Source organism: Canis lupus, chromosome 10 (genome assembly GCF_048164855.1).
Source record: "Canis lupus baileyi chromosome 10, mCanLup2.hap1, whole genome shotgun sequence".
Taxonomy (NCBI): Eukaryota; Metazoa; Chordata; class Mammalia; order Carnivora; family Canidae; genus Canis; species Canis lupus.
In genome coordinates this window covers 37298845-37311148 of record NC_132847.1, presented here as the reverse complement: position 1 = coordinate 37311148, position 12304 = coordinate 37298845, and the positions used below count along the sequence as shown (strand labels likewise).

At 36.0% G+C, this 12304-nt stretch overlaps 1 protein-coding gene across 19 annotated transcripts in view; it reads right to left on the bottom strand.

Annotated features, from left to right (window-relative positions):
• Positions 1 to 12304, bottom strand: part of CCDC171 (coiled-coil domain containing 171) — a 467902-nt gene that overhangs the window by 302315 nt on the left and 153283 nt on the right. The window lies entirely within an intron of this gene.

The window sequence follows — 12304 nt, the reverse complement described above, 5'->3', positions numbered from 1 at the left end:
AGGAAATTTTATTGAGATGCAGTTATCAACCTATTTCAAGTTTGGTTATTAATGTAATAAAAGTAAGGTAATATACTTAAAACATAGACTTAAATTAATTTTTTAAGGGACTCCTGGGTGGCTCAGTGGTTGAGCGTCTGTCTGCCTTTAGCTCAGGGCGTGGATCCCACGTCTGGGTATCGAGTCCCGCATCGGGCTCCCTGCAGGGAGCCTACTTCTCCCTCTGCCTATGTCTCTGCCTTTCTCTCTGTGTCTCTCATGAATAAATAAAATCTTTTAAAAACTTAATTTTTTAAGAGATATAGCCCAGTGAATATTGTTGCTTAGCCAAACTAAGAACACTAACTACAGGGTGATCTTCAATAAAGCATTATAGATGCCATATTGAAAATCAAATTGAGGGATCCCTGGGTGGCACAGCGGTCTGGCGCCTGCCTTTGGCCCAGGGCGCGATCCTGGAGACCCGGGATCGAATCCCACATCGGGCTCCCTGCATGGAGCCTGCTTCTCCCTCTGCCTATGTCTCTGCCTCTCTCTCTCTCTGTGTGTGACTATCATGAATAAATAAATAAAATCTTAAAAAAAAAATCAAATTGACTCTTTTATCTGTAAAAATGATGGAAATCCTGACTCACAAATATATACTGCTACAAATATAATTAAAGCTTCTACAGTTCACTTTACAAGTAGGGGTAGGCCTCTCTCAAGAAACACCAGAATTCTCCAAAGCTTTTAAATGCAAAGCCTATGGGCATCTTGGATGGCTCAGTTGGTTAGGTGTCTGCCTTCAGCTCAGGTCATGATCTTGAGGTCCTTGGATCAAGCCCTATGTCAGGCTCCCTGCTCAGCAGGGAGCCGACTTCTCCCTCTCCCTCTGCTGCTCCCCCTGCTTCCCTGCTTGTGCTTTCTCTCTCTCTCTCTCTCTCTCTCAAATAAATAAATAAAATCTTTTAAAAATAAAATAAAATAAATTCAAAACTTACTGGGTAATTTTTTTGTCCTAAAGTCAGCAATTTCACCCTGGTTCAGTCAATATATTGGATACAATGTACATCTTAAAGAAAAAGGATTGTGAATACATAGTTCAAATCTGATGCTATGCATCTGAAAGTTGCTAAGAGAGTACATCTTAAAAGTTCTTTAAAAAAAAGTTCTTATCACAGGAAAAAAAATGTTTTTATTACTAGGTATGGCGGAACAAATGTTAATTCGTCTTGCTATAGTGATTATTTAGAAATATATACCAATGCTGAATCATTATGTATACACCTGAAATCAGTAGTATAATGTTATATGTCAATAATACCTCATTTTTTTAACTGGCTGGCATGTAATAGGTGCTCAATAAGTACTTACTGAATGGATGAAAAAAACTGAAGACATGAAGATAGAAGGAACTTAAGTAACTGTGTTACAGTTTTTTTCTCCCATTTTATTGAGAAAATATTGACATGGGTCCCTATATAAGCTTAAGGTGTAAAACATGATGGTTTAACTTACATATAGTGTGAAATAACTGCCACAAGAGGTTCAGCTACCATCCATCATCTCATATAGATACAACAAAAAGACAAAAATAGAGAAAAAAAAGTTCTCCTTGTAAGAATGAGAACTCAGAACTTACTCTCTTAACACCTTTCCTATACACCATACAGTAATGTTAACAGTAGCAACACACTACACATTGCAACCCTAAGACTTATTTATCTTATAATTTACCTTACCTAAAGGTGTACCTTTAACCACCTTCCACCAATTTTCCCTCACCCTACCTTCCACCTCACCCTACCTTCCACCTCTGGTGACGAACCACAAGTCTGATTTCTTCCTTTATGAGTTTGGTTTTGGTTTTTTTTTGGGGGGGGAGGGGGTAGACATAAGAGAGATCATATAGGTTTGCCTTTCTCTGATCTAATTCCTTTAGCATAACTCCTTCAAGGTCTGTGCAAATTGCTGCAAATGGTAGGATTTCCTGATTTTTTTGGCTGAATAATATTCTTTTGTATATATACTACAAGTTCTGAATCCACTTGGTCAATGAAAACTTCGGTTGTCTACAGGTCTTGGCTGTTGTAAATAAATGGTACTATGAACTTGTGTGTTTTATTTCCTTTGGATACATTCCTGGAAGTAAAACTGCTGGATCATATGATATGAACAGTGGTATTCTTAATTTTTTGAGGATCCACTATATTGTTTACCACAGCGGCTGTATCAATTTATAATCCCACCAATAGTGCATAAAGGGTTCAATTTTCTCCACATCCACACCAGCATTTGTTATCTGTCTTTTTGATGATGGTCATTCTAACAGGCATAAGGTAATATATCTTATTGTGGTTTTGATTTGCATTTCTCTAATGACTATTGATATTGAGCATCTTTTCACGTCCCTGTTAGCATTTTGTGTACTTCTTTGGAAAAATGTCTATTTGCCCATTTTTTAAATTGGGTTATTTGGTTCTTTTGCTATTGAATTGTATTGGTTCTTTATATATTTTGTATATTAACCCCTTATCAGATACATGGTCTGCAAAGATTTTTCCCATTCTATAGGTTGTCTTTTCGCTTTGTTGATTTGTTGGTTTTTTTTTTTTTTTTTTTGTCTGTTTTGGGGTTTTTTTATTTTTTGTTTTTTTTTTTTTTAAAGATTTATTTTTATTTATTTATGATAGACCTAGAGAGAAAGAGGCAGAGACACAGGCAGAGAGAGAAACAGGCCCCACGCCCGGAGCCCGACGCAGGACCCGATCCCAGGACTCCAGGATTGCACCCTGGGCCAAAGGCAGGTGCGAAACCGCTGAGCCACCCAGGGATCCCCTGTTTTGGGAGGGGTTTAGCTATTTTTTTTCTGTCAGTTTTTTTTGTCAGTTTTGGGGGTTTTTTTTTAGTTATTTTTTTGCCAGTGATTCATCAGTCTCATATAATACCCAGTGCTCATTACATCATGTGCCCTCCTCAATGTCCATCACCTAGTTACCCCATCCCCCCACCTCTCTCCCCTCCAGCAACCTTCAGTTTGTTTCCTAGGATTAAAGGTCTCTTTTTTTCCCCTTTCCCCCTGCTTTATTGAGATACTGACATATAATATCATGTGAGTTTAAGGCATACAGCGTGTTGCTTTGAAACACTCATATACTGCAAAATGATTATCACCATAGTGTTAGCTAACATTATATACGATATATATATATATATACATTTGATACTAATGTATATATATGTATATAAATGATAAACATTTATCATATGTTGATAGTTTCTTTTGCTGAACAGAGATTTTTAGTTTGATGTAGTCCCGCTTGTTAATTTTTTATTTTGCTGCTTGCACTTTAGGTGTCTCATCCAGAGAATCATTACCTAGACCTGTGTCAAGGAGCCTTGTTTTCCTCTAGGAGTTTCATAGTTTTAGGTCTTATATTTAAGTCTTTAATCCATTTCAAATTAATTTTTGTGAGTGGTGTAAAATACGGGTCTAGTTTCATTCTCTTATATGTGAATATCCAATTACTCCAGCACCAGTTACTGAAGAGACTGTCTTCTATCTGCTGACTGTCCTTGGCTCCCATGTCAGATATTAGTTGACCATACATGCTTGGGTTTTCAGTTTATGCTGTTGGCTCTCGATTCTGTTCCATTGGTCTCTGTGTCTGTTTTTATGCCAATACTATACATCTTGATTACTATAGCTTCATAGTATATCTTGAAATCAGTAAGTCATGATGCCTACTGATTTGTTCCTCTTTCTCAAGATTTCTTTGGCTATCTGGGATCTCTTATGGTTATAAGTTTTCAGTGTTTTTTCTACTATTTTTAAAAAGCCATTGGAATCTTTTTTTAAGATTTTAAAAAATTTATTTGAGAGACAGAATGAGAGAGAGCACGAGCAGGGGAGAGGGGTGGTGGGAGAGGGAGGAGCAGACTCCCCACTGAGCAGGGAGCAGAACATAAGACTTGATCCCAGGACCCCAGGATCATGCCCTGAGCTGAAGGCAGATGCTTAACAGACTGAGCTACCCAGGCACCCCCACCACTGGAATCTTGATAGGGATTTTATTGAAATCTATAGATGGCTTTTGGTCATATGGATACTTCAACAATATTAATTCTTCTAACCCACGAGCACAGAACACCTTCTCCTCTATTTGTGTCTTCTTTGATTTCCTTCTTCAATGTCTTGTAGTTCTCAGATTAAAGACCTTCCTCTCCTTGGTTAAATTTATTTCTAAGTATCTTATTATTTTTTATACTAATGTATATGGAATCAATTTCATTATTTCTTTTTCAGAAAATTGACTGGTAATGTCAATAACTCTTTTGAGAGAGTTCTGATGTGTTTCCAGGTGTTTGCAGGTTGCACTTTCAAGGAAATAAAAGAGAATTTTGTATTTGGGGAATACTAGAAAAAAAACATAAGCATGAAGAATATAGAAGCTCAATTGGATGGATGAACAACTACTAGGCACAAAGCTGTTCTGTGTCCATGTATACACTGAAGACTGTGATTACACATCACATATGTAATGGGTCTCATGGTCACTGCTTAGCAAAGATGAGCATAAGCTATATCCAGAGATAGCTGAACAACTGTATTATAAAATGAAAACACTGTGTTTCTATCAGTCTATCAGTAACAGTCACTACACTGCTAATATCATTGTGGTCTGTCATCATTTTTCATAACTGAAGAAAATGTTAAAGTTCAGTTAGTGGTTAGTGAAACAAGATATAATTTTTTCCATTCAAGTCCACAGATAGACCCCCACCCCTGCTCCCAAATTCTATCCATGGACTCTTTTGAGAAGAGTTCTGTGAGCCCAAGGTTAAAAGACCTCTTATCTAAGGAATATGCTACCTAATTATTAAATCTATATCCTTGAGTTTCTGCCTCTGTGTCAACTTAAATAATAAGAAAGCTGCATATCTACAATACTCCATTCAGAGAACTGTAATATAATACCATGCCCCCAGTTTTTACTGAAGATGAATAGAAGTATATTCATATTCATATAAGTAACACTGACCAAAAAAAATTCTGTACCTTCTACAAAGTAGCTTTTAAAGATAAAAACTGTGATGAATACTGAATAATATTTCCAATATGATAACCCATGTAATAATTCCTCTTAAGATTTAGTAGCAAAAATAGTTTTTTCCATATGTTTAGAGACAGAGGGCATCTCACATCTGGGAAACAAGCAATTCAGCTTAGCTAAATTGCAGGTTTATTATTTAGAGTACTGAGAGGGGAGACTATACAATAAATGAGAATCAGATCAAGAGGGTCTTGTACACCTTACCAAAGAGTTAATTCATACAATAAGAAATAGGGAATAATGCTGTTGCTTACACTGAGGCCAAAGATATGCAACAGATCAAGCACTGTTTATATGCATTTACTCATTTAAACCTCAAAATAGCGAATGAGACAGGACTAGTATTACAGCCATTTAAAATAAGTAAGAAAAAAAGAACAATTAAAAATGATTACAAAATGAGCTAATCATATTGAAATACATACAAAACAACTTGAGAGAAGTAGACATCAATATTGAGCATATTCTTAGACTACAATAAATTTAAATTTACTTCATCATACTCTTCAATGCTTTATAAGAAAAAGGTTCCACAGTACACTCATGGTCCTTGCAACTTGTCACTTCTTTTGGTGGGGGGGCGGGGGGGAGTGAGGGAGGTGAGGATCAGGGGCTGGGAGAGAGGAAGAGAGAATCTTAAGCAGGCTCCATGTCCAGCATGAAGTCTGACACAGGGCTCAATTTCACAACCCTGAGACCATGATCCGAGTTGAAATAAGGGTCAGACACTTATCCAACTGAGCTACCTAGGCACCCCTTTTTGTTACATCTACAAGCCTCCTCAAATTATTTCTCTGCTAAATATGAGCTAGCTAGCTAGCTAAATAGATGCTAGAATGGCACGGTATGCCTAAGAATGGACACCCATTAGTAGGTTAAGAACATAACACGTGCGAAAAAAATGGAGCTAAAACAACAATGAGGCTAGGATAAAAAGTAGACTGATAAAATACGTGGAATATAGAAATAAGAGTAAGAATAAGAATAAATTATGGTACCCCAGGTTTCTATTTTAGTTACTTGGTGGATAGTCATGCCAATCACAAAGACAGAAAATTCAGAAGTAAGTTTAGGGACAAAGAAGATGATTAAAATTTTGAACATGTTAAGTTTGAGGTGTTTTTAGGTTGCCCACAGAAAGCTAGCGTTTAAGTTCAGGCACGATAGGTCAGTTAGCCTCTAAAACTTCAGAATTTCTGCAGTGAATACAGTTACTCATGGTGAACCCCCAGGACCACACTTCACAGTTCACATTAATGGGTTGGCTCATGGAGGCATCATTAGTTATGCTAATGAGATGACTTAAGGTAAGAACTGGCCATGTCTAAAAAACCAACCATGTGATCAGAGCTTGGGGCTTTGAGCCAATGTGAATCAACTCAACCTCCAGAGAGGGGAAGGGAGCTGAAGATTGAGCTCAGCAATGTAGTCAACAATCCAATTAATCATGTCCATGTAAAAAAAAAAAAATCATGTCCATGTAATGAAGCCTCAATAGAAATTCTGGACACTAAAGCTCCAGCTCCAGTGAGCTTCCTGGGTTGGTAATACTCCATATGTATTGTCATAAATTGATGGAAAGAGGTTACCTTATCTTGAGGACAACGGAAGCTTAATGCCTGAAATCCTACTAGACTTTACCCTACACATCCCTTTCTTTGAGTCTAATTTATTTCCATTTGCTATAATAAAACTATAATCCTAAGTATAGCACTTTCTTGAGTTCTATGGGTCTTTCTAGCAAATTATGCAACCTGAGAGAATTCATAGGAGCCCCTTAACTCATAACCAGCTGGCCTAAAGTGAGAGTGACCCTAGGAATTCCTAAACTTATAGCTGGGGTCTGAAGTGAGGACAATGGGGGAACTGTTCCCTCTGCCTGTGCAATTTAGCTGAACACCTTTGCGTTGTATGACTCCATTTTTATGAAATTCTTGAAAAGAAAAATTTTAAAGAAAAAAGATTAGTGGTTGTCTTGGCAAGGAGTATGTGGGGTGACTGCAAAATGGTGAAGATAATGTTTTATATAATTTCCTGTATACATTCTAGCATATACACTTTTTAAAATCTATTCAGTTTTACAGCTAAATGAATAAATTTTATTGTATGTAAATTATACCCCAATATATTTGACTTAAAAAGAAGAGAGAGGAGCACCCAGGTGGTGTAGTTAGTTAAGCATCAACTCTTGGTTTCAGCTCACGTCATGATCTCAGGGTTGTGAGATCGAGCCCTGCATCCAGCTCTACACTTTTAGTGTGGAGTCTACTTGGAGTTTCTCTCTCCCTCCCCTCTGCCCCTTCTCCCTCAAATAAATCAGTAAATCTTAAAAACAAGAGAGAGAGAGAGACAAAGGGCTCTATATCTATCACTAAGAACATTATTCATTCTATCATGATGTCCTTTTTATTAAAAGCTACAGGACAAATTCCTGTCTAATCATAGTCCAAGGACATTTTTATTTCTCCTAAATTCTTGGTTTTTCTTCAATGACATCATTGACAATTGGCAATTGAATCCTGAGAATCCAAATGTCAATACAACTATGTAGACCATCATAATTGGTTTTTTCAACATTGTTTCTGGTTCAAATTTGCTTCCACTTTCTTTTACTCAAGTTTTAATGGATATCATATAGTCATATTTTACAAATACTTGTAAGCTGGCATAATTTTCTTCTAGAACAGGTAGAGATTATACAATATTCCTAAATACATATATATTTTACTATAGATTTGAAAGGAAATTTTTTTCCTTTGTCCTTTTACAAAAATATGAAAAAATAAGAGGTTACTTTGCTAGATAACATCTGGATTTGCAACTTACCCTTCTAAGAAAAGGTTTCAGGCTCTTAGAAGTTTCCCATAAACTATCTATAAATTACAAAATATGCTGAAGCCTCACCTGTATTTCTTAAAATAATTTTGATTTTGTACACTATTTTGACAATATTATTAATAAATATATCCTATGAAAGTTGTGATGCTGGAATTTCACATAGTCATGGACACTTCCAATGATAAATTATCCATTCAAAAATTGTTCTTAAAAATTACAAAAGGCAAATAAATTTTAATTTAAAAAACAAAATATCTGTGCCCTGTAAAATTCTTTCAACTTCTCTATGCACCTGAAATTTTTGATAATAAAATGTTAGAAAAAACATGGGGTCATGAAAAGGTAATAATTTTTTAAAAATCACAAAATCGAAGAAAATTCAGTAAATTAAATATGGGTCCCCAAAATAGACACTTGTAGCTGAAGTACCAAAAATGATACACCCTTGTTTCAATTTCAAATATATGTGAAGCTACATAAATAACAAAATCCCCTAAGTTACTTCTACTCAAACTTTATTGTGTGTATCAGTCATCTGAGGACCTTACAAAAACGCAGATTCTGATTGAGTAGCTCTGGAGTAGGGTCTGAGATTAAGCATTTCTAACATTCCTTGTTAATGTTGATGCTGCTGGTACACAGATCATACTTGAAGTAGGAATGTTCATTTCATTATTCTTTAGGATTCAATAAAATCTTAATTTTAAAATATATACCAATAAGTATTTATTAACAGAAATATTTTTACTCACTGCTTTGAACTTCCTAAGTGTAAAACCTCAGTGCTATGCTGAATCAACCCAGATTTCTGAGTTTAGCCTGAAAGAGTTGCTATGACCTCTACAAAGTTACCTCTAACAATGAAAGAAAGTTCTGAATAGTAATAGCAGGGGCATGTATACTTGGGTCATCTATCTTCTGGATAATTATGATTCAATTATAGAGGAAAAGTATAACAAAATGTATGAACATTCTATTAATATCCAGCCACTGTATTTATTCAGAGATAATTCCAGGCAAATCAGCACATTCATTTCTGTCTTGAGAAATTCAGTCTGGACCAGACATACAAAATGTTCAGCTATCTAAAGAGTTCCTTAGTCCATTCTTGTAATGATTGATATCCTAGCCCTTCAGTGGAAGTAACATTCTCCCCTGTTTGAGGTAAATGATCTCTTGCAGGCACACCATTTGGATACCTGGAAGAGGTAATTTATCTCAAGTGAGCAAACACTTTAATGAAAGCAAGAAGGTTGCCACCTGTCCAGTATTTACAGAGGCAACATGGAAAGTGGGGTCTCTGCCCACTGCCTATAAATACATCCTCAAAGTTAAGAAGGTAGCAGGAGCAATACCTTTAGCACTTTCTGAGCAGTAAACTGAAGCTACCATTACTGAACTTCCCACTTCATGAAAGGAATACAGTAATACACCAAAACATTAGAATACAAAAAACACAAACATTTATTGGACAATTACATGTAAAGAGACTTAGCTAAGAAGGTTACATTCTCACCTAACAAAACTTAAACTAGGAACTTTTCTTAACCAAATTCTACAGATGAAGATATTGAGGCTGAAAGGGATTAAGTACCTTTTCTAATGTCACACACGAAGTAAGTAACGGGATCCAGATTCAAATCTAAAACCCAAGTTCTTAATTTATATTCTACTCCATATCCAATATGTTTAATTTTCTCTCCTAGATAATTTAAAATTTTTCTCTCCTAGTTAATTAATAGTATATGTATAATCCAGAACTTATTCTAAAAAGGTAAGTACCTACAAAGAGTATTTTTAAAAAGAATGATTTACTGGGGCGCCTGGGTGGCTCAGTCAGTTAAGTGTCTGCCTTCAGCACTGGGTCATGATCCTAGGGTCCTGGGAGTTGGAGTCGGGCTCCCTGATCAGCGGGGAGTCTGTTTCTCCCTCTACACTCCCCCTTCCCACTCATGCTCTCTCTCACTCTCTCAAAAAGAAAATAAAGTCTTATAAAAAAGAAAAAAGGATTCACTGACTCTTAACCTTAGAAAAAAAATAAAACAAGAAACAATGCAGGTACTATTTAATATATAAAAGCTACTACTTGATATTGATATACATGTACCAGTTTTCTTGGGGCTAAGAAAAAAAAAGCCATTCTGATGCCATCAATATGTAGTCCTGACACATATAATGGTTTAAATTTTCAGCAATTTCGGGATCCCTGGGTGGCGCAGCGGTTTGGCGCCTGCCTTTGGCCCAGGGCGCGATCCTGGAGACCCGGGATCGAATCCCACATCGGGCTCCTGGTGCATGGAGCCTGCTTCTCCCTCTGCCTATGTCTCTGCCTCTCTCTCTCTCTCTCTCTCTCTGTGACTATCATAAATTTTTTTAAAAAAAATTTTTAAAAATTAAATTTTCAGCAATTTCTTCAAAAAGAAAATGGAAGAAGGAAAGAATAGAAAAGAAAAAATACAGTTCTAGGGCAGCCTGGGTGGCTCAGCAGTTTAGCATTGCCTTCAGCCTGGGGCCTGATCCTGGAGTCCTGGGTTCGAGTGCCTCGCCGGGCTCCCTGCACGGAGCCTGCTTCTCCCTCTGCCTGTGTCTCTGCCTCTGTGTGTGTGTGTGTGTGTGTGTCTCATGAATAAATAAATAAAATCTTTTTAAAAAAAGAAAAAATACAGTTCTAAAAAATAACTTCTTTCATTTCAAATTATTTCCTTAATAAACCTTCCCAAGATTATGCCATTTCAATATCCCACTTGGTTGAAGACTCAAGATACTACTCATAATATTAGGTGATCAAGAAACAATGAATCAATTACAAGTCAAAGCTGAACTGATATTCCTGATACCTGTTCTATGATGAAAAAAATCTTATTATGAAGTAGATAAACAAATTATGAAATGCCCAATTGATATTGCCCAAACATTAAAAATCATTCCCCAGAAGGATATTAATAGAAATGGAGAAAATCCTTTAAAAGTATGCCTTTTTTAAAAGTTAACAGTATGACAGTATACCATAAGTGAAACACAGCATCATTTCTGTGATTTCTTGACAAAAATGTATAAACTTAATCTAATCATGAGGAAGCATCACAGAAATCAAAATTGAAGGGTATACTACAAAAATCAGTCTGTCATCTTCAAGATCAAGATGGTCAAAGAAAGACTGAGCAACTTCTCTGTATTGAGGGAGATTAAAGAAACATGGCTTAATGCAACACATAATTCTAAACCAGATCCTTTGACTATAAAAGACATGGTTGGTTGGGACAAGTAAGGAAAGTCAAAGGGGGCCTGATTGGTTTCCCTTTTTTTTTTTTCCCTGAACGGTTTCCTAATGTTGATCACAGCCCTCTAGTTATGTAGAATAATGTCTTGCTTGAAATATACATTGAAATATGAGAAAATAATAGGCATCATGCCCACTACTTGCTCTCAAATCATTCAGCAAGAGAAAAAGTCTCTGTTGTATATTGCAACTTTTCTGTAAGTTTGAAGTTATTTCAAAATAACTTTTAAATGCAAGGCACCTAGGTGGATCAGCCTAAGCTTCCAACTCTTGATCTCAGCTCAAGTCTTGATCTCAGGTTGGTGAGTTCAAGCTCCACAATCATAATTATTCTTAACTGCAATTATAAAGTAGTATACGGCCGATAGTAACATTTATATCATTTGTTAGTCTGTTAGTAGATGGATGAGTAGTTGGCAGGAAGGAGAGAGGGTAAGAAGAAGAAATGGTGGGTAGATAGAGGCACAAAGGGATAAAACAGATTAGAAGAACACATAGAAATAATGTGTACAGGAAGAAGTATGTATGTCTATTCGTTAATATAATACACTACTTGCACAATGAGATGGGTGGTAAGGAAACAGTTTTTTTAGCACTTTATATGCCAAGTACTGTACAAAATGCTCCACAAGTGTTGCCTCATTAAACCCTCATAAAAACCAGGAAAAGAGTACCATCTCCATTTTTAGATAGAGTCTGAGGCCCTGTAAAGTTAAGCAACTTGCCCAATTTCACACAACTACTAATTAGCAGAGCTGGATACAAAATCTGCCTTCTTCAAAGCCAATGCTCTTTCTATTATACGATAATGCTTACAATGTATTTGAGTTATTCTTACACTTAAACTATAAACTCAATATGACTACATAAGCTGTTATAGCTTTACATTCATTACCTTCATTATTATCTGTTAATAACTTCTCATGTACTTTAAGCGTCTGAGAATATTTTCCCATCCTCTCTGCTAAAATATCTGAGATTTCTACTACTAAAATACACATAAAAATGAAAACATATTACCTGGAAAAGGTAATATATTAACCTGTCATCATGTTTTGAATGATTTATTCTAGAAGTCCAGCTTGTTAAG